The sequence below is a fragment of the Hydractinia symbiolongicarpus genome, chromosome 3, assembly GCF_029227915.1.
Source record: "Hydractinia symbiolongicarpus strain clone_291-10 chromosome 3, HSymV2.1, whole genome shotgun sequence".
Classification (NCBI taxonomy): domain Eukaryota; kingdom Metazoa; phylum Cnidaria; class Hydrozoa; order Anthoathecata; family Hydractiniidae; genus Hydractinia; species Hydractinia symbiolongicarpus.
In genome coordinates this window covers 8,576,945-8,590,670 of record NC_079877.1, presented here as the reverse complement: position 1 = coordinate 8,590,670, position 13,726 = coordinate 8,576,945, and the positions used below count along the sequence as shown (strand labels likewise).

Here is a 13,726-nt window from a genome sequence, read left to right as displayed (position 1 = left end):
GCAAATTGCTCTGCGCAAATTTCATTTATTTTACGCCTATGGAAAAGGCATTGGAGAACCCGGGCATCGATCCCGGTACCTCTCGCATGCTAAGCGAGCGCTCTACCATCTGAGCTAGTTCCCCATCAAGTTTGCTTCGCCTTTGCCACTCCGCAAATGTTACGTTATTCATCCTCTTTCGACAAGACATTGTGGTGAAAGTTAGTTCACCATCGTACCAAATAATTGTTACGCCCGATGAGGGACTCGAACCCGCGACCCTCAGATTAAAAGTCTGATGCTCTACCGACTGAGCTAACCGGGCGTAAATATGTATTCCCGGACAGTCCCGCGAACGCTACTGACGTGAAACGAAACATTGACAAGATAAAAAGAACCTCCCCGGCGGGGAATCGAACCCCGGTCTCCCGCGTGACAGGCGGGGATACTTACCACTATACTACCGAGGACGAGTTCATATTTAAATAATATGTTCGCGATGGCGTCAATGCCCGAATGCCACACGGTCGATCATGTTAAAAGCTGAAACTGTATGCTGTCAATGCGAAATTAAACAGCAAGAAATGCTCTAGACATATGCAGCGCGGTTTAGTATTATTATTATTATTATTAATACCAGGTAATCTTAGGAGCATCATAAATCCTCTTATGACCATTGGCAACTACTGAAATTAGTATAAAAATAAATAAATTAAAAACATCGTCTTGGAGGATCCGGGCATCGATCCCGGTACCTCTCGCATGCAAAGCGAGCGCTCTACCATGTGAGCTAATCCCCCTGGAAATGGTAAAAAGGTCATAGTTCGAGTGCTGTTCGCAATACTAAACTACACCTTACATCAGACACATTTCAGCTTACCTACCTTCAGCAGAGTGGCGCAGAGGAAGCGTGCTGGGCCCATAACCCAGAGGTCGGTGGATCGAAACCACCCTCTGCTACGTGCGAGCTATCGCATCATTTTAAAAACCACGTCATACTACAAACGTGACATGACCTGCATAGTCCTGCACAAGAACTGTACGATGCTACATCCACCGATAGCTCAGTTGGTAGAGCGGAGGACTGTAGACGAACTTATACCACTCAGGCATCCTTAGGTCGCTGGTTCAAATCCGGCTCGGTGGACTTGCATTTTAGGCCTAAAATTTTGTGTGGCAGGGAAAAGTTGTCGGAAGTGGGATTCGAACCCACGCCCTCATTCAAGGACCAGATTTCTCCACGCGATGAGTGGAAGAACATTTTGTCTTGAGTGTGGCGCCTTAGACCGCTCGGCCATCCCGACATGACACGAACGCTGCTGCAAATTGCTCTGCGCAAATTTCATTTATTTTACGCCTATGGAAAAGGCATTGGAGAACCCGGGCATCGATCCCGGTACCTCTCGCATGCTAAGCGAGCGCTCTACCATCTGAGCTAGTTCCCCATCAAGTTTGCTTCGCCTTTGCCACTCCGCAAATGTTACGTTATTCATCCTCTTTCGACAAGACATTGTGGTGAAAGTTAGTTCACCATCGTACCAAATAATTGTTACGCCCGATGAGGGACTCGAACCCGCGACCCTCAGATTAAAAGTCTGATGCTCTACCGACTGAGCTAACCGGGCGTAAATCTGTATTCCCGGACAGTCCCGCGAACGCTACTGACGTGAAACGAAACATTGACAAGATAAAAAGAACCTCCCCGGCGGGGAATCGAACCCCAGTCTCCCGCGTGACAGGCGGGGATACTTACCACTATACTACCGAGGACGAGTTCATATTTAAATAATATGTTCGCGATGGCGTCAATGCCCGAATGCCACATGGTCGATCATGTTAAAAGCTGAAACTGTGTATACTGTCAATGCGAAATTAAACAGCAAGAAATGCTCTAGACATATGCAGCGCGGTTTAGTATTATTATTATTATTATTAATACCAGGTAATCTTAGGAGCATCATAAATCCTCTTATGACCATTGGCAACTACTGAAATTAGTATAAAAATAAATAAATTAAAAACATCGTCTTGGAGGATCCGGGCATCGATCCCGGTACCTCTCGCATGCAAAGCGAGCGCTCTACCATGTGAGCTAATCCCCCTGGAAATGGTAAAAAGGTCATAGTTCGAGTGCTGTTCGCAATACTAAACTACACCTTACATCAGACACATTTCAGCTTACCTACCTTCAGCAGAGTGGCGCAGAGGAAGCGTGCTGGGCCCATAACCCAGAGGTCGGTGGATCGAAACCACCCTCTTCTACGTGCGAGCTATCGCATCATTTTAAAAACCACGTCATACTACAAACGTGACATGACCTGCATAGTCCTGCACAAGAACTGTACGATGCTGCATCCACCGATAGCTCAGTTGGTAGAGCGGAGGACTGTAGACGAACTTATACCACTCAGGCATCCTTAGGTCGCTGGTGCAAATCCGGCTCGGTGGACTTGCATTTTAGGCCTAAAATTTTGTGTGGCAGGGAAAAGTTGTCGGAAGTGGGATTCGAACCCACGCCCTCATTCGAGGACCAGAATTCTCCACGCGATGAGTGGAAGAACATTTTGTCTTGAGTCTGGCGCCTTAGACCGCTCGGCCATCCCGACATGACACGAACGCTGCTGCAAATTGCTCTGCGCAAATTTCATTTATTTTACGCCTATGGAAAAGGCATTGGAGAACCCGGGCATCGATCCCGGTACCTCTCGCATGCTAAGCGAGCGCTCTACCATCTGAGCTAGTTCCCCATCAAGTTTGCTTCGCCTTTGCCACTCCGCAAATGTTACGTTATTCATCCTCTTTCGACAAGACATTGTGGTGAAAGTTAGTTCACCATCGTACCAAATAATTGTTACGCCCGATGAGGGACTCGAACGCGCGACCCTCAGATTAAAAGTCTGATGCTCTACCGACTGAGCTAACCGGGCGTAAATCTGTATTCCCGGACAGTCCCGCGAACGCTACTGACGTGAAACGAAACATTGACAAGATAAAAAGAACCTCCCCGGCGGGGAATCGAACCCCGGTCTCCCGCGTGACAGGCGGGGATACTTACCACTATACTACCGAGGACGAGTTCATATTTAAATAATATGTTCGCGATGGCGTCAATGCCCGAATGCCACACGGTCGATCATGTTAAAAGCTGAAACTGTGTATACTGTCAATGCGAAATTAAACAGCAAGAAATGCTCTAGACATATGCAGCGCGGTTTAGTATTATTATTATTATTATTAATACCAGGTAATCTTAGGAGCATCATATATCCTCTTATGACCATTGGCAACTACTGAAATTAGTATAAAAATAAATAAATTAAAAACATCGTCTTGGAGGATCCGGGCATCGATCCCGGTACCTCTCGCATGCAAAGCGAGCGCTCTACCATGTGAGCTAATCCCCCTGGAAATGGTAAAAAGTTCGTAGTTCGAGTGCTGTTCGCAATACTAAACTACACCTTACATCAGACACATTTCAGCTTACCTACCTTCAGCAGAGTGGCGCAGAGGAAGCGTGCTGGGCCCATAACCCAGAGGTCGGTGGATCGAAACCACCCTCTGCTACGTGCGAGCTATCGCATCATTTTAAAAACCACGTCATACTACAAACGTGACATGACCTGCATAGTCCTGCACAAGAACTGTACGATGCTACATCCACCGATAGCTCAGTTGGTAGAGCGGAGGACTGTAAACGAACTTATACCACTCAGGCATCCTTAGGTCGCTGGTGCAAATCCGGCTCGGTGGACTTGCATTTTAGGCCTAAAATTTTGTGTGGCAGGGAAAAGTTGTCGGAAGTGGGATTCGAACCCACGCCCTCATTCGATGACCAGAATTCTCCACGCGATGAGTGGAAGAACATTTTGTCTTGAGTCTGGCGCCTTAGACCGCTCGGCCATCCCGACATGACACGAACGCTGCTGCAAATTGCTCTGCGCAAATTTCATTTATTTTACGCCTATGGAAAAGGCATTGGAGAACCCGGGCATCGATCCCGGTACCTCTCGCATGCTAAGCGAGCGCTCTACCATCTGAGCTAGTTCCCCATCAAGTTTGCTTCGCCTTTGCCACTCCGCAAATGCTACGTTATTCATCCTCTTTCGACAAGACATTGTGGTGAAAGTTAGTTCACCATCGTACCAAATAATTGTTACGCCCGATGAGGGACTCGAACCCGCGACCCTCAGATTAAAAGTCTGATGCTCTACCGACTGAGCTAACCGGGCGTAAATCTGTATTCCCGGACAGTCCCGCGAACGCTACTGACGTGAAACGAAACATTGACAAGATAAAAAGAACCTCCCCGGCGGGGAATCGAACCCCGGTCTCCCGCGTGACAGGCGGGGATACTTACCACTATACTACCGAGGACGAGTTCATATTTAAATAATATGTTCGCGATGGCGTCAATGCCCGAATGCCACACGGTCGATCATGTTAAAAGCTGAAACTGTGTATACTGTCAATGCGAAATTAAACAGCAAGAAATGCTCTAGACATATGCAGCGCGGTTTAGTATTATTATTATTATTATTAATACCAGGTAATCTTAGGAGCATCATAAATCCTCTTATAACCATTGGCAACTACTGAAATTAGTATAAAAATAAATAAATTAAAAACATCGTCTTGGAGGATCCGGGCATCGATCCCGGTACCTCTCGCATGCAAAGCGAGCGCTCTACCATGTGAGCTAATCCCCCTGGAAATGGTAAAAAGGTCATAGTTCGAGTGCTGTTCGCAATACTAAACTACACCTTACATCAGACACATTTCAGCTTACCTACCTTCAGCAGAGTGGCGCAGAGGAAGCGTGCTGGGCCCATAACCCAGAGGTCGGTGGATCGAAACCACCCTCTGCTACGTGCGAGCTATCGCATCATTTTAAAAACCACGTCATACTACAAACGTGACATGACCTGCATAGTCCTGCACAAGAACTGTACGATGCTACATCCACCGATAGCTCATTTGGTAGAGCGGAGGACTGTAGACGAACTTATACCACTCAGGCATCCTTAGGTCGCTGGTTCAAATCCGGCTCGGTGGACTTGCATTTTAGGCCTAAAATTTTGTGTGGCAGGGAAAAGTTGTCGGAAGTGGGATTCGAACCCACGCCCTCATTCGAGGACCAGAATTCTCCACGCGATGAGTGGAAGAACATTTTGTCTTGAGTCTGGCGCCTTAGACCGCTCGGCCATCCCGACATGACACGAACGCTGCTGCAAATTGCTCTGCGCAAATTTCATTTATTTTACGCCTATGGAAAAGGCATTGGAGAACCCGGGCATCGATCCCGGTACCTCTCGCATGCTAAGCGAGCGCTCTACCATCTGAGCTAGTTCCCCATCAAGTTTGCTTCGCCTTTGCCACTCCGCAAATGTTACGTTATTCATCCTCTTTCGACAAGACATTGTGGTGAAAGTTAGTTCACCATCGTACCAAATAATTGTTACGCCCGATGAGGGACTCGAACCCGCGACCCTCAGATTAAAAGTCTGATGCTCTACCGACTGAGCTAACCGGGCGTAAATCTGTATTCCCGGACAGTCCCGCGAACGCTACTGACGTGAAACGAAACATTGACAAGATAAAAAGAACCTCCCCGGCGGGGAATCAAACCCCGGTCTCCCGCGTGACAGGCGGGGATACTTACCACTATACTACCGAGGACGAGTTCATATTTAAATAATATGTTCGCGACGGCGTCAATGCCCGAATGCCACACGGTCGATCATGTTAAAAGCTGAAACTGTGTATACTGTCAATGCGAAATTAAACAGCAAGAAATGCTCTAGACATATGCAGCGCGGTTTAGTATTATTATTATTATTATTATTAATACCAGGTAATCTTAGGAGCATCATAAATCCTCTTATGACCATTGGCAACTACTGAAATTAGTATAAAAATAAATAAATTAAAAACATCGTCTTGGAGGATCCGGGCATCGATCCCGGTACCTCTCGCATGCAAAGCGAGCGCTCTACCATGTGAGCTAATCCCCCTGGAAATGGTAAAAAGGTCATAGTTCGAGTGCTGTTCGCAATACTAAACTACACCTTACATCAGACACATTTCAGCTTACCTACCTTCAGCAGAGTGGCGCAGAGGAAGCGTGCTGGGCCCATAACCCAGAGGTCGGTGGATCGAAACCACCCTCTGCTACGTGCGAGCTATCGCATCATTTTAAAAACCACGTCATACTACAAACGTGACATGACCTGCATAGTCCTGCACAAGAACTGTACGATGCTACATCCACCGATAGCTCAGTTGGTAGAGCGGAGGACTGTAGACGAACTTATACCACTCAGGCATCCTTAGGTCGCTGGTTCAAATCCGGCTCGGTGGACTTGCATTTTAGGCCTAAAATTTTGTGTGGCAGGGAAAAGTTGTCGGAAGTGGGATTCGAACCCACGCCCTCATTCGAGGACCAGAATTCTCCACGCGATGAGTGGAAGAACATTTTGTCTTGAGTCTGGCGCCTTAGACCGCTCGGCCATCCCGACATGACACGAACGCTGCTGCAAATTGCTCTGCGCAAATTTCATTTATTTTACGCCTATGGAAAAGGCATTGGAGAACCCGGGCATCGATTCCGGTACCTCTCGCATGCTAAGCGAGCGCTCTACCATCTGAGCTAGTTCCCCATCAAGTTTGCTTCGCCTTTGCCACTCCGCAAATGTTACGTTATTCATCCTCTTTCGACAAGACATTGTGGTGAAAGTTAGTTCACCATCGTACCAAATAATTGTTACGCCCGATGAGGGACTCGAACCCGCGACCCTCAGATTAAAAGTCTGATGCTCTACCGACTGAGCTAACCGGGCGTAAATCTGTGTTCCCGGACAGTCCCGCGAACGCTACTGACGTGAAACGAAACATTGACAAGATAAAAAGAACCTCCCCGGCGGGGAATCGAACCCCGGTCTCCCGCGTGACAGGCGGGGATACTTACCACTATACTACCGAGGACGAGTTCATATTTAAATAATATGTTCGCGACGGCGTCAATGCCCGAATGCCACACGGTCGATCATGTTAAAAGCTGAAACTGTGTATACTGTCAATGCGAAATTAAACAGCAAGAAATGCTCTAGACATATGCAGCGCGGTTTAGTATTATTATTATTATTATTAATACCAGGTAATCTTAGGAGCATCATAAATCCTCTTATGACCATTGGCAACTACTGAAATTAGTATAAAAATAAATAAATTAAAAACATCGTCTTGGAGGATCCGGGCATCGATCCCGGTACCTCTCGCATGCAAAGCGAGCGCTCTACCATGTGAGCTAATCCCCCTGGAAATGGTAAAAAGGTCATAGTTCGAGTGCTGTTCGCAATACTAAACTACACCTTACATCAGACACATTTCAGCTTACCTACCTTCAGCAGAGTGGCGCAGAGGAAGCGTGCTGGGCCCATAACCCAGAGGTCGGTGGATCGAAACCACCCTCTGCTACGTGCGAGCTATCGCATCATTTTAAAAACCACGTCATACTACAAACGTGACATGACTTGCATAGTCCTGCACAAGAACTGTACGATGCTACATCCACCGATAGCTCAGTTGGTAGAGCGGAGGACTGTAGACGAACTTATACCACTCAGGCATCCTTAGGTCGCTGGTTCAAATCCGGCTCGGTGGACTTGCATTTTAGGCCTAAAATTTTGTGTGGCAGGGAAAAGTTGTCGGAAGTGGGATTCGAACCCACGCCCTCATTCGAGGACCAGAATTCTCCACGCGATGAGTGACAGAACATTTTGTCTTGAGTCTGGCGCCTTAGACCGCTCGGCCATCCCGACATGACACGAACGCTGCTGCAAATTGCTCTGCGCAAATTTCATTTATTTTACGCCTATGGAAAAGGCATTGGAGAACCCGGGCATCGATCCCGGTACCTCTCGCATGCTAAGCGAGCGCTCTACCATCTGAGCTAGTTCCCCATCAAGTTTGCTTCGCCTTTGCCACTCCGCAAATGTTACGTTATTCATCCTCTTTCGACAAGACATTGTGGTGAAAGTTAGTTCACCATCGTACCAAATAATTGTTACGCCCGATGAGGGACTCGAACCCGCGACCCTCAGATTAAAAGTCTGATGCTCTACCGACTGAGCTAACCGGGCGTAAATCTGTATTCCCGGACAGTCCCGCGAACGCTACTGACGTGAAACGAAACATTGACAAGATAAAAAGAACCTCCCCGGCGGGGAATCGAACCCCGGTCTTCCGCGTGACAGGCGGGGATACTTACCACTATACTACCGAGGACGAGTTCATATTTAAATAATATGTTCGCGACGGCGTCAATGCCCGAATGCCACACGGTCGATCATGTTAAAAGCTGAAACTGTGTATACTGTCAATGCGAAATTAAACAGCAAGAAATGCTCTAGACATATGCAGCGCGGTTTAGTATTATTATTATTATTATTAATACCAGGTAATCTTAGGAGCATCATAAATCCTCTTATGACCATTGGCAACTACTGAAATTAGTATAAAAATAAATAAATTAAAAACATCGTCTTGGAGGATCCGGGCATCGATCCCGGTACCTCTCGCATGCAAAGCGAGCGCTCTACCATGTGAGCTAATCCCCCTGGAAATGGTAAAAAGGTCATAGTTCGAGTGCTGTTCGCAATACTAAACTACACCTTACATCAGACACATTTCAGCTTACCTACCTTCAGCAGAGTGGCGCAGAGGAAGCGTGCTGGGCCCACAGCCCAGAGGTCGGTGGATCGAAACCACCCTCTGCTACGTGCGAGCTATCGCATCATTTTAAAAACCACGTCATACTACAAACGTGACATGACCTGCATAGTCCTGCACAAGAACTGTACGATGCTACATCCACCGATAGCTCAGTTGGTAGAGCGGAGGATTGTAGACGAACTTATACCACTCAGGCATCCTTAGGTCGCTGGTTCAAATCCGGCTCGGTGGACTTGCATTTTAGGCCTAAAATTTTGTGTGGCAGGGAAAAGTTGTCGGAAGTGGGATTCGAACCCACGCCCTCATTCGAGGACCAGAATTCTCCACGCGATGAGTGGAAGAACATTTTGTCTTGAGTCTGGCGCCTTAGACCGCTCGGCCATCCCGACATGACACGAACGCTGCTGCAAATTGCTCTGCGCAAATTTCATTTATTTTACGCCTATGGAAAAGGCATTGGAGAACCCGGGCATCGATCCCGGTACCTCTCGCATGCTAAGCGAGCGCTCTACCATCTGAGCTAGTTCCCCATCAAGTTTGCTTCGCCTTTGCCACTCCGCAAATGTTACGTTATTCATCCTCTTTCGACAAGACATTGTGGTGAAAGTTAGTTCACCATCGTACCAAATAATTGTTACGCCCGATGAGGGACTCGAACCCGCGACCCTCAGATTAAAAGTCTGATGCTCTACCGACTGAGCTAACCGGGCGTAAATCTGTATTCCCGGACAGTCCCGCGAACGCTACTGACGTGAAACGAAACATTGACAAGATAAAAAGAACCTCCCCGGCGGGGAATCGAACCCCGGTCTTCCGCGTGACAGGCGGGGATACTTACCACTATACTACCGAGGACGAGTTCATATTTAAATAATATGTTCGCGACGGCGTCAATGCCCGAATGCCACACGGTCGATCATGTTAAAAGCTGAAACTGTGTATACTGTCAATGCGAAATTAAACAGCAAGAAATGCTCTAGACATATGCAGCGCGGTTTAGTATTATTATTATTATTATTAATACCAGGTAATCTTAGGAGCATCATAAATCCTCTTATGACCATTGGCAACTACTGAAATTAGTATAAAAATAAATAAATTAAAAACATCGTCTTGGAGGATCCGGGCATCGATCCCGGTACCTCTCGCATGCAAAGCGAGCGCTCTACCATGTGAGCTAATCCCCCTGGAAATGGTAAAAAGGTCATAGTTCGAGTGCTGTTCGCAATACTAAACTACACCTTACATCAGACACATTTCAGCTTACCTACCTTTAGCAGAGTGGCGCAGAGGAAGCGTGCTGGGCCCATAACCCAGAGGTCGGTGGATCGAAACCACCCTCTGCTACGTGCGAGCTATCGCATCATTTTAAAAACCACGTCATACTACAAACGTGACATGACCTGCATAGTCCTGCACAAGAACTGTACGATGCTACATCCACCGATAGCTCAGTTGGTAGAGCGGAGGACTGTAGACGAACTTATACCACTCAGGCATCCTTAGGTCGCTGGTTCAAATCCGGCTCGGTGGACTTGCATTTTAGGCCTAAAATTTTGTGTGGCAGGGAAAAGTTGTCGGAAGTGGGATTCGAACCCACGCCCTCATTCGAGGACCAGAATTCTCCACGCGATGAGTGGAAGAACATTTTGTCTTGAGTCTGGCGCCTTAGACCGCTCGGCCATCCCGACATGACACGAACGCTGCTGCAAATTGCTCTGCGCAAATTTCATTTATTTTACGCCTATGGAAAAGGCATTGGAGAACCCGGGCATCGATCCCGGTACCTCTCGCATGCTAAGCGAGCGCTCTACCATCTGAGCTAGTTCCCCATCAAGTTTGCTTCGCCTTTGCCACTCCGCAAATGTTACGTTATTCATCCTCTTTCGACAAGACAATGTGGTGAAAGTTAGTTCACCATCGTACCAAATAATTGTTACGCCCGATGAGGGACTCGAACCCGCGACCCTCAGATTAAAAGTCTGATGCTCTACCGACTGAGCTAACCGGGCGTAAATCTGTATTCCCGGACAGTCCCGCGAACGCTACTGACGTGAAACGAAACATTGACAAGATAAAAAGAACCTCCCCGGCGGGGAATCGAACCCCGGTCTCCCGCGTGACAGGCGGGGATACTTACCACTATACTACCGAGGACGAGTTCATATTTAAATAATATGTTCGCGATGGCGTCAATGCCCGAATGCCACACGGTCGATCATGTTAAAAGCTGAAACTGTGTATACTGTCAATGCGAAATTAAACAGCAAGAAATGCTCTAGACATATGCAGCGCGGTTTAGTATTATTATTATTATTATTAATACCAGGTAATCTTAGGAGCATCATAAATCCTCTTATGACCATTGGCAACTACTGAAATTAGTATAAAAATAAATAAATTAAAAACATCGTCTTGGAGGATCCGAGCATCGATCCCGGTACCTCTCGCATGCAAAGCGAGCGCTCTACCATGTGAGCTAATCCCCCTGGAAATGGTAAAAAGGTCATAGTTCGAGTGCTGTTCGCAATACTAAACTACACCTTACATCAGACACATTTCAGCTTACCTACCTTCAGCAGAGTGGCGCAGAGGAAGCGTGCTGGGCCCATAACCCAGAGTTCGGTGGATCGAAACCGCCCTCTGCTACGTGCGAGCTATCGCTTCATTTTAAAAACCACGTCATACTACAAACGTGACATGATCTGCATAGTCCTGCACAAGAACTGTACGATGCTACATCCACCGATAGCTCAGTTGGTAGAGCGGAGGACTGTAGACGAACTTATACCACTCAGGCATCCTTAGGTCGCTGGTTCAAATCCGGCTCGGTGGACTTGCATTTTAGGCCTAAAATTTTGTGTGGCAGGGAAAAGTTGTCGGAAGTGGGATTCGAACCCACGCCCTCATTCGAGGACCAGAATTCTCCACGCAATGAGTGGAAGAACATTTTGTCTTGAGTCTGGCGCATTAGACCGCTCGGCCATCCCGACATGACACGAACGCTGCTGCAAATTGCTCTGCGCAAATTTCATTTATTTTACGCCTATGGAAAAGGCATTGGAGAACCCGGGCATCGATCCCGGTACCTCTCGCATGCTAAGCGAGCGCTCTACCATCTGAGCTAGTTCCCCATCAAGTTTGGTTCGCCTTTGCCACTCCGCAAATGTTACGTTATTCATCCTCTTTCGACAAGACATTGTGGTGAAAGTTAGTTCACCATCGTACCAAATAATTGTTACGCCCGATGAAGGACTCGAACCCGCGACCCTCAGATTAAAAGTCTGATGCTCTACCGACTGAGCTAACCGGGCGTAAATCTGTATTCCCGGACAGTCCCGCGAACGCTACTGACGTGAAACGAAACATTGACAAGATAAAAAGAACCTCCCCGGCGGGGAATCGAACCCCGGTCTCCCGCGTGACAGGCGGGGATACTTACCACTATACTACCGAGGACGAGTTCATATTTAAATAATATGTTCGCGATGGCGTCAATGCCCGAATGCCACACGGTCGATCATGTTAAAAGCTGAAACTGTGTATACTGTCAATGCGAAATTAAACAGCGAGAAATGCTCTAGACATATGCAGCGCGGTTTAGTATTATTATTATTATTATTAATACCAGGTAATCTTAGGAGCATCATAAATCCTCTTATGACCATTGGCAACTACTGAAATTAGTATAAAAATAAATAAATTAAAAACATCGTCTTGGAGGATCCGGGCATCGATCCCGGTACCTCTCGCATGCAAAGCGAGCGCTCTACCATGTGAGCTAATCCCCCTGGAAATGGTAAAAAGGTCATAGTTCGAGTGCTGTTCGCAATACTAAACTACACCTTACATCAGACACATTTCAGCTTACCTACCTTCAGCAGAGTGGCGCAGAAGAAGCGTGCTGGGCCCATAGCCCAGAGGTCGGTGGATCGAAACCACCCTCTGCTACGTGCGAGCTATCGCATCATTTTAAAAACCACGTCATACTACAAACGTGACATGACCTGCATAGTCCTGCACAAGAACTGTACGATGCTACATCCACCGATAGCTCAGTTGGTAGAGCGGAGGACTGTAGACGAACTTATACCACTCAGGCATCCTTAGGTCGCTGGTTCAAATCCGGCTCGGTGGACTTGCATTTTAGGCCTAAAATTTTGTGTGGCAGGGAAAAGTTGTCGGAAGTGGGATTCGAACCCACGCCCTCATTCGAGGACCAGAATTCTCCACGCGATGAGTGGAAGAACATTTTGTCTTGAGTCTGGCGCCTTAGACCGCTCGGCCATCCCGACATGACACGAACGCTGCTGCAAAATGCTCTGCGAAAATTTCATTTATTTTACGCCTATGGAAAAGGCATTGGAGAACCCGGGCATCGATCCCGGTACCTCTCGCATGCTAAGCGAGCGCTCTACCATCTGAGCTAGTTCCCCATCAAGTTTGCTTCGCCTTTGCCACCCCGCAAATGTTACGTTATTCATCCTCTTTCGACAAGACATTGTGGTGAAAGTTAGTTCACCATCGTACCAAATAATTGTTACGCCCGATGAGGGACTCGAACCCGCGACCCTCAGATTAAAAGTCTGATGCTCTACCGACTGAGCTAACCGGTCGTAAATCTGTATTCCCGGACAGTCCCGCGAACGCTACTGACGTGAAACGAAACATTGACAAGATAAAAAGAACCTCCCCGGCGGGGAATCGAACCCCGGTCTCCCGCGTGACAGGCGGGGATACTTACCACAATACTACCGAGGACGTGTTCATATTTAAATAATATGTTCGCGATGGCGTCAATGCCCGAATGCCACACGGTCGATCATGTTAAAAGCTGAAACTGTGTATACTGTCAATGCGAAATTAAACAGCAAGAAATGCTCTAGACATATGCAGCGCGGTTTAGTATTATTATTATTATTATTAATACGAGGTAATCTTAGGAGCATCATAAATCCTCTTATGACCATTGGCAACTACTGAAATTAGTATAAAAATAAATAAATTAAAAACATCG

General features: G+C 47.2%; 57 non-coding genes across 57 annotated transcripts; 10 read left to right on the top strand and 47 right to left on the bottom strand.

The window, feature by feature from the left end:
- Positions 1-51: 51 nt before the first annotated feature.
- Positions 52-124, bottom strand: Trnaa-agc (transfer RNA alanine (anticodon AGC)). The gene has a single exon. It is a non-coding gene; the product is annotated as a tRNA-Ala (tRNA).
- Positions 125-231: 107 nt separating this feature from the next.
- On the bottom strand, positions 232-304 carry Trnak-uuu (transfer RNA lysine (anticodon UUU)). Its single transcript has one exon. It is a non-coding gene; the product is annotated as a tRNA-Lys (tRNA).
- Positions 305-377: 73 nt separating this feature from the next.
- Positions 378-449, bottom strand: Trnad-guc (transfer RNA aspartic acid (anticodon GUC)). The gene has a single exon. It is a non-coding gene; the product is annotated as a tRNA-Asp (tRNA).
- A 257-nt stretch (positions 450-706) lies between these two features.
- On the bottom strand, positions 707-779 carry Trnaa-ugc (transfer RNA alanine (anticodon UGC)). The gene has a single exon. It is a non-coding gene; the product is annotated as a tRNA-Ala (tRNA).
- A 253-nt stretch (positions 780-1,032) lies between these two features.
- Trnay-gua (transfer RNA tyrosine (anticodon GUA)) lies at positions 1,033-1,126 on the top strand. Its single transcript has 2 exons — positions 1,033-1,069; positions 1,091-1,126. It is a non-coding gene; the product is annotated as a tRNA-Tyr (tRNA).
- A 225-nt stretch (positions 1,127-1,351) lies between these two features.
- Positions 1,352-1,424, bottom strand: Trnaa-agc (transfer RNA alanine (anticodon AGC)). The gene has a single exon. It is a non-coding gene; the product is annotated as a tRNA-Ala (tRNA).
- A 107-nt stretch (positions 1,425-1,531) lies between these two features.
- Positions 1,532-1,604, bottom strand: Trnak-uuu (transfer RNA lysine (anticodon UUU)). The gene has a single exon. It is a non-coding gene; the product is annotated as a tRNA-Lys (tRNA).
- Positions 1,605-1,677: 73 nt separating this feature from the next.
- On the bottom strand, positions 1,678-1,749 carry Trnad-guc (transfer RNA aspartic acid (anticodon GUC)). Its single transcript has one exon. It is a non-coding gene; the product is annotated as a tRNA-Asp (tRNA).
- A 259-nt stretch (positions 1,750-2,008) lies between these two features.
- On the bottom strand, positions 2,009-2,081 carry Trnaa-ugc (transfer RNA alanine (anticodon UGC)). Its single transcript has one exon. It is a non-coding gene; the product is annotated as a tRNA-Ala (tRNA).
- Positions 2,082-2,334: 253 nt separating this feature from the next.
- Trnay-gua (transfer RNA tyrosine (anticodon GUA)) lies at positions 2,335-2,428 on the top strand. Its single transcript has 2 exons — positions 2,335-2,371; positions 2,393-2,428. It is a non-coding gene; the product is annotated as a tRNA-Tyr (tRNA).
- Positions 2,429-2,469: 41 nt separating this feature from the next.
- Trnal-caa (transfer RNA leucine (anticodon CAA)) lies at positions 2,470-2,585 on the bottom strand. The gene is made up of 2 exons: positions 2,548-2,585; positions 2,470-2,515 (listed from the first exon to the last, which is right to left on the bottom strand). It is a non-coding gene; the product is annotated as a tRNA-Leu (tRNA).
- Positions 2,586-2,653: 68 nt separating this feature from the next.
- Trnaa-agc (transfer RNA alanine (anticodon AGC)) lies at positions 2,654-2,726 on the bottom strand. The gene has a single exon. It is a non-coding gene; the product is annotated as a tRNA-Ala (tRNA).
- A 253-nt stretch (positions 2,727-2,979) lies between these two features.
- On the bottom strand, positions 2,980-3,051 carry Trnad-guc (transfer RNA aspartic acid (anticodon GUC)). The gene has a single exon. It is a non-coding gene; the product is annotated as a tRNA-Asp (tRNA).
- Positions 3,052-3,310: 259 nt separating this feature from the next.
- Positions 3,311-3,383, bottom strand: Trnaa-ugc (transfer RNA alanine (anticodon UGC)). The gene has a single exon. It is a non-coding gene; the product is annotated as a tRNA-Ala (tRNA).
- A 253-nt stretch (positions 3,384-3,636) lies between these two features.
- Trnay-gua (transfer RNA tyrosine (anticodon GUA)) lies at positions 3,637-3,730 on the top strand. Its single transcript has 2 exons — positions 3,637-3,673; positions 3,695-3,730. It is a non-coding gene; the product is annotated as a tRNA-Tyr (tRNA).
- A 41-nt stretch (positions 3,731-3,771) lies between these two features.
- Positions 3,772-3,887, bottom strand: Trnal-caa (transfer RNA leucine (anticodon CAA)). The gene is made up of 2 exons: positions 3,850-3,887; positions 3,772-3,817 (listed from the first exon to the last, which is right to left on the bottom strand). It is a non-coding gene; the product is annotated as a tRNA-Leu (tRNA).
- Positions 3,888-3,955: 68 nt separating this feature from the next.
- Positions 3,956-4,028, bottom strand: Trnaa-agc (transfer RNA alanine (anticodon AGC)). The gene has a single exon. It is a non-coding gene; the product is annotated as a tRNA-Ala (tRNA).
- Positions 4,029-4,135: 107 nt separating this feature from the next.
- Positions 4,136-4,208, bottom strand: Trnak-uuu (transfer RNA lysine (anticodon UUU)). The gene has a single exon. It is a non-coding gene; the product is annotated as a tRNA-Lys (tRNA).
- A 73-nt stretch (positions 4,209-4,281) lies between these two features.
- Trnad-guc (transfer RNA aspartic acid (anticodon GUC)) lies at positions 4,282-4,353 on the bottom strand. The gene has a single exon. It is a non-coding gene; the product is annotated as a tRNA-Asp (tRNA).
- A 259-nt stretch (positions 4,354-4,612) lies between these two features.
- Trnaa-ugc (transfer RNA alanine (anticodon UGC)) lies at positions 4,613-4,685 on the bottom strand. Its single transcript has one exon. It is a non-coding gene; the product is annotated as a tRNA-Ala (tRNA).
- Positions 4,686-4,938: 253 nt separating this feature from the next.
- Positions 4,939-5,032, top strand: Trnay-gua (transfer RNA tyrosine (anticodon GUA)). The gene is made up of 2 exons: positions 4,939-4,975; positions 4,997-5,032. It is a non-coding gene; the product is annotated as a tRNA-Tyr (tRNA).
- A 41-nt stretch (positions 5,033-5,073) lies between these two features.
- Positions 5,074-5,189, bottom strand: Trnal-caa (transfer RNA leucine (anticodon CAA)). The gene is made up of 2 exons: positions 5,152-5,189; positions 5,074-5,119 (listed from the first exon to the last, which is right to left on the bottom strand). It is a non-coding gene; the product is annotated as a tRNA-Leu (tRNA).
- A 68-nt stretch (positions 5,190-5,257) lies between these two features.
- On the bottom strand, positions 5,258-5,330 carry Trnaa-agc (transfer RNA alanine (anticodon AGC)). Its single transcript has one exon. It is a non-coding gene; the product is annotated as a tRNA-Ala (tRNA).
- Positions 5,331-5,437: 107 nt separating this feature from the next.
- On the bottom strand, positions 5,438-5,510 carry Trnak-uuu (transfer RNA lysine (anticodon UUU)). Its single transcript has one exon. It is a non-coding gene; the product is annotated as a tRNA-Lys (tRNA).
- A 73-nt stretch (positions 5,511-5,583) lies between these two features.
- Positions 5,584-5,655, bottom strand: Trnad-guc (transfer RNA aspartic acid (anticodon GUC)). Its single transcript has one exon. It is a non-coding gene; the product is annotated as a tRNA-Asp (tRNA).
- Positions 5,656-5,917: 262 nt separating this feature from the next.
- Trnaa-ugc (transfer RNA alanine (anticodon UGC)) lies at positions 5,918-5,990 on the bottom strand. The gene has a single exon. It is a non-coding gene; the product is annotated as a tRNA-Ala (tRNA).
- A 253-nt stretch (positions 5,991-6,243) lies between these two features.
- On the top strand, positions 6,244-6,337 carry Trnay-gua (transfer RNA tyrosine (anticodon GUA)). Its single transcript has 2 exons — positions 6,244-6,280; positions 6,302-6,337. It is a non-coding gene; the product is annotated as a tRNA-Tyr (tRNA).
- A 41-nt stretch (positions 6,338-6,378) lies between these two features.
- Positions 6,379-6,494, bottom strand: Trnal-caa (transfer RNA leucine (anticodon CAA)). The gene is made up of 2 exons: positions 6,457-6,494; positions 6,379-6,424 (listed from the first exon to the last, which is right to left on the bottom strand). It is a non-coding gene; the product is annotated as a tRNA-Leu (tRNA).
- A 248-nt stretch (positions 6,495-6,742) lies between these two features.
- Positions 6,743-6,815, bottom strand: Trnak-uuu (transfer RNA lysine (anticodon UUU)). Its single transcript has one exon. It is a non-coding gene; the product is annotated as a tRNA-Lys (tRNA).
- Positions 6,816-6,888: 73 nt separating this feature from the next.
- Positions 6,889-6,960, bottom strand: Trnad-guc (transfer RNA aspartic acid (anticodon GUC)). Its single transcript has one exon. It is a non-coding gene; the product is annotated as a tRNA-Asp (tRNA).
- A 259-nt stretch (positions 6,961-7,219) lies between these two features.
- Trnaa-ugc (transfer RNA alanine (anticodon UGC)) lies at positions 7,220-7,292 on the bottom strand. The gene has a single exon. It is a non-coding gene; the product is annotated as a tRNA-Ala (tRNA).
- Positions 7,293-7,545: 253 nt separating this feature from the next.
- Positions 7,546-7,639, top strand: Trnay-gua (transfer RNA tyrosine (anticodon GUA)). Its single transcript has 2 exons — positions 7,546-7,582; positions 7,604-7,639. It is a non-coding gene; the product is annotated as a tRNA-Tyr (tRNA).
- Positions 7,640-7,680: 41 nt separating this feature from the next.
- Trnal-caa (transfer RNA leucine (anticodon CAA)) lies at positions 7,681-7,796 on the bottom strand. The gene is made up of 2 exons: positions 7,759-7,796; positions 7,681-7,726 (listed from the first exon to the last, which is right to left on the bottom strand). It is a non-coding gene; the product is annotated as a tRNA-Leu (tRNA).
- Positions 7,797-7,864: 68 nt separating this feature from the next.
- On the bottom strand, positions 7,865-7,937 carry Trnaa-agc (transfer RNA alanine (anticodon AGC)). The gene has a single exon. It is a non-coding gene; the product is annotated as a tRNA-Ala (tRNA).
- Positions 7,938-8,044: 107 nt separating this feature from the next.
- On the bottom strand, positions 8,045-8,117 carry Trnak-uuu (transfer RNA lysine (anticodon UUU)). The gene has a single exon. It is a non-coding gene; the product is annotated as a tRNA-Lys (tRNA).
- Positions 8,118-8,190: 73 nt separating this feature from the next.
- On the bottom strand, positions 8,191-8,262 carry Trnad-guc (transfer RNA aspartic acid (anticodon GUC)). Its single transcript has one exon. It is a non-coding gene; the product is annotated as a tRNA-Asp (tRNA).
- A 259-nt stretch (positions 8,263-8,521) lies between these two features.
- Trnaa-ugc (transfer RNA alanine (anticodon UGC)) lies at positions 8,522-8,594 on the bottom strand. The gene has a single exon. It is a non-coding gene; the product is annotated as a tRNA-Ala (tRNA).
- Positions 8,595-8,847: 253 nt separating this feature from the next.
- Trnay-gua (transfer RNA tyrosine (anticodon GUA)) lies at positions 8,848-8,941 on the top strand. Its single transcript has 2 exons — positions 8,848-8,884; positions 8,906-8,941. It is a non-coding gene; the product is annotated as a tRNA-Tyr (tRNA).
- Positions 8,942-8,982: 41 nt separating this feature from the next.
- Positions 8,983-9,098, bottom strand: Trnal-caa (transfer RNA leucine (anticodon CAA)). Its single transcript has 2 exons — positions 9,061-9,098; positions 8,983-9,028 (listed from the first exon to the last, which is right to left on the bottom strand). It is a non-coding gene; the product is annotated as a tRNA-Leu (tRNA).
- A 68-nt stretch (positions 9,099-9,166) lies between these two features.
- Positions 9,167-9,239, bottom strand: Trnaa-agc (transfer RNA alanine (anticodon AGC)). The gene has a single exon. It is a non-coding gene; the product is annotated as a tRNA-Ala (tRNA).
- Positions 9,240-9,346: 107 nt separating this feature from the next.
- Positions 9,347-9,419, bottom strand: Trnak-uuu (transfer RNA lysine (anticodon UUU)). The gene has a single exon. It is a non-coding gene; the product is annotated as a tRNA-Lys (tRNA).
- Positions 9,420-9,492: 73 nt separating this feature from the next.
- Trnad-guc (transfer RNA aspartic acid (anticodon GUC)) lies at positions 9,493-9,564 on the bottom strand. The gene has a single exon. It is a non-coding gene; the product is annotated as a tRNA-Asp (tRNA).
- Positions 9,565-9,823: 259 nt separating this feature from the next.
- On the bottom strand, positions 9,824-9,896 carry Trnaa-ugc (transfer RNA alanine (anticodon UGC)). Its single transcript has one exon. It is a non-coding gene; the product is annotated as a tRNA-Ala (tRNA).
- A 253-nt stretch (positions 9,897-10,149) lies between these two features.
- Trnay-gua (transfer RNA tyrosine (anticodon GUA)) lies at positions 10,150-10,243 on the top strand. The gene is made up of 2 exons: positions 10,150-10,186; positions 10,208-10,243. It is a non-coding gene; the product is annotated as a tRNA-Tyr (tRNA).
- A 41-nt stretch (positions 10,244-10,284) lies between these two features.
- Trnal-caa (transfer RNA leucine (anticodon CAA)) lies at positions 10,285-10,400 on the bottom strand. The gene is made up of 2 exons: positions 10,363-10,400; positions 10,285-10,330 (listed from the first exon to the last, which is right to left on the bottom strand). It is a non-coding gene; the product is annotated as a tRNA-Leu (tRNA).
- A 68-nt stretch (positions 10,401-10,468) lies between these two features.
- Trnaa-agc (transfer RNA alanine (anticodon AGC)) lies at positions 10,469-10,541 on the bottom strand. The gene has a single exon. It is a non-coding gene; the product is annotated as a tRNA-Ala (tRNA).
- Positions 10,542-10,648: 107 nt separating this feature from the next.
- Trnak-uuu (transfer RNA lysine (anticodon UUU)) lies at positions 10,649-10,721 on the bottom strand. The gene has a single exon. It is a non-coding gene; the product is annotated as a tRNA-Lys (tRNA).
- A 73-nt stretch (positions 10,722-10,794) lies between these two features.
- On the bottom strand, positions 10,795-10,866 carry Trnad-guc (transfer RNA aspartic acid (anticodon GUC)). Its single transcript has one exon. It is a non-coding gene; the product is annotated as a tRNA-Asp (tRNA).
- A 585-nt stretch (positions 10,867-11,451) lies between these two features.
- Positions 11,452-11,545, top strand: Trnay-gua (transfer RNA tyrosine (anticodon GUA)). Its single transcript has 2 exons — positions 11,452-11,488; positions 11,510-11,545. It is a non-coding gene; the product is annotated as a tRNA-Tyr (tRNA).
- Positions 11,546-11,586: 41 nt separating this feature from the next.
- Trnal-caa (transfer RNA leucine (anticodon CAA)) lies at positions 11,587-11,702 on the bottom strand. Its single transcript has 2 exons — positions 11,665-11,702; positions 11,587-11,632 (listed from the first exon to the last, which is right to left on the bottom strand). It is a non-coding gene; the product is annotated as a tRNA-Leu (tRNA).
- A 68-nt stretch (positions 11,703-11,770) lies between these two features.
- On the bottom strand, positions 11,771-11,843 carry Trnaa-agc (transfer RNA alanine (anticodon AGC)). The gene has a single exon. It is a non-coding gene; the product is annotated as a tRNA-Ala (tRNA).
- A 107-nt stretch (positions 11,844-11,950) lies between these two features.
- Positions 11,951-12,023, bottom strand: Trnak-uuu (transfer RNA lysine (anticodon UUU)). The gene has a single exon. It is a non-coding gene; the product is annotated as a tRNA-Lys (tRNA).
- Positions 12,024-12,096: 73 nt separating this feature from the next.
- On the bottom strand, positions 12,097-12,168 carry Trnad-guc (transfer RNA aspartic acid (anticodon GUC)). The gene has a single exon. It is a non-coding gene; the product is annotated as a tRNA-Asp (tRNA).
- Positions 12,169-12,427: 259 nt separating this feature from the next.
- Positions 12,428-12,500, bottom strand: Trnaa-ugc (transfer RNA alanine (anticodon UGC)). The gene has a single exon. It is a non-coding gene; the product is annotated as a tRNA-Ala (tRNA).
- Positions 12,501-12,753: 253 nt separating this feature from the next.
- Trnay-gua (transfer RNA tyrosine (anticodon GUA)) lies at positions 12,754-12,847 on the top strand. The gene is made up of 2 exons: positions 12,754-12,790; positions 12,812-12,847. It is a non-coding gene; the product is annotated as a tRNA-Tyr (tRNA).
- A 41-nt stretch (positions 12,848-12,888) lies between these two features.
- On the bottom strand, positions 12,889-13,004 carry Trnal-caa (transfer RNA leucine (anticodon CAA)). The gene is made up of 2 exons: positions 12,967-13,004; positions 12,889-12,934 (listed from the first exon to the last, which is right to left on the bottom strand). It is a non-coding gene; the product is annotated as a tRNA-Leu (tRNA).
- A 68-nt stretch (positions 13,005-13,072) lies between these two features.
- On the bottom strand, positions 13,073-13,145 carry Trnaa-agc (transfer RNA alanine (anticodon AGC)). Its single transcript has one exon. It is a non-coding gene; the product is annotated as a tRNA-Ala (tRNA).
- Between the last annotated feature and the right edge of the window lie 581 nt (positions 13,146-13,726).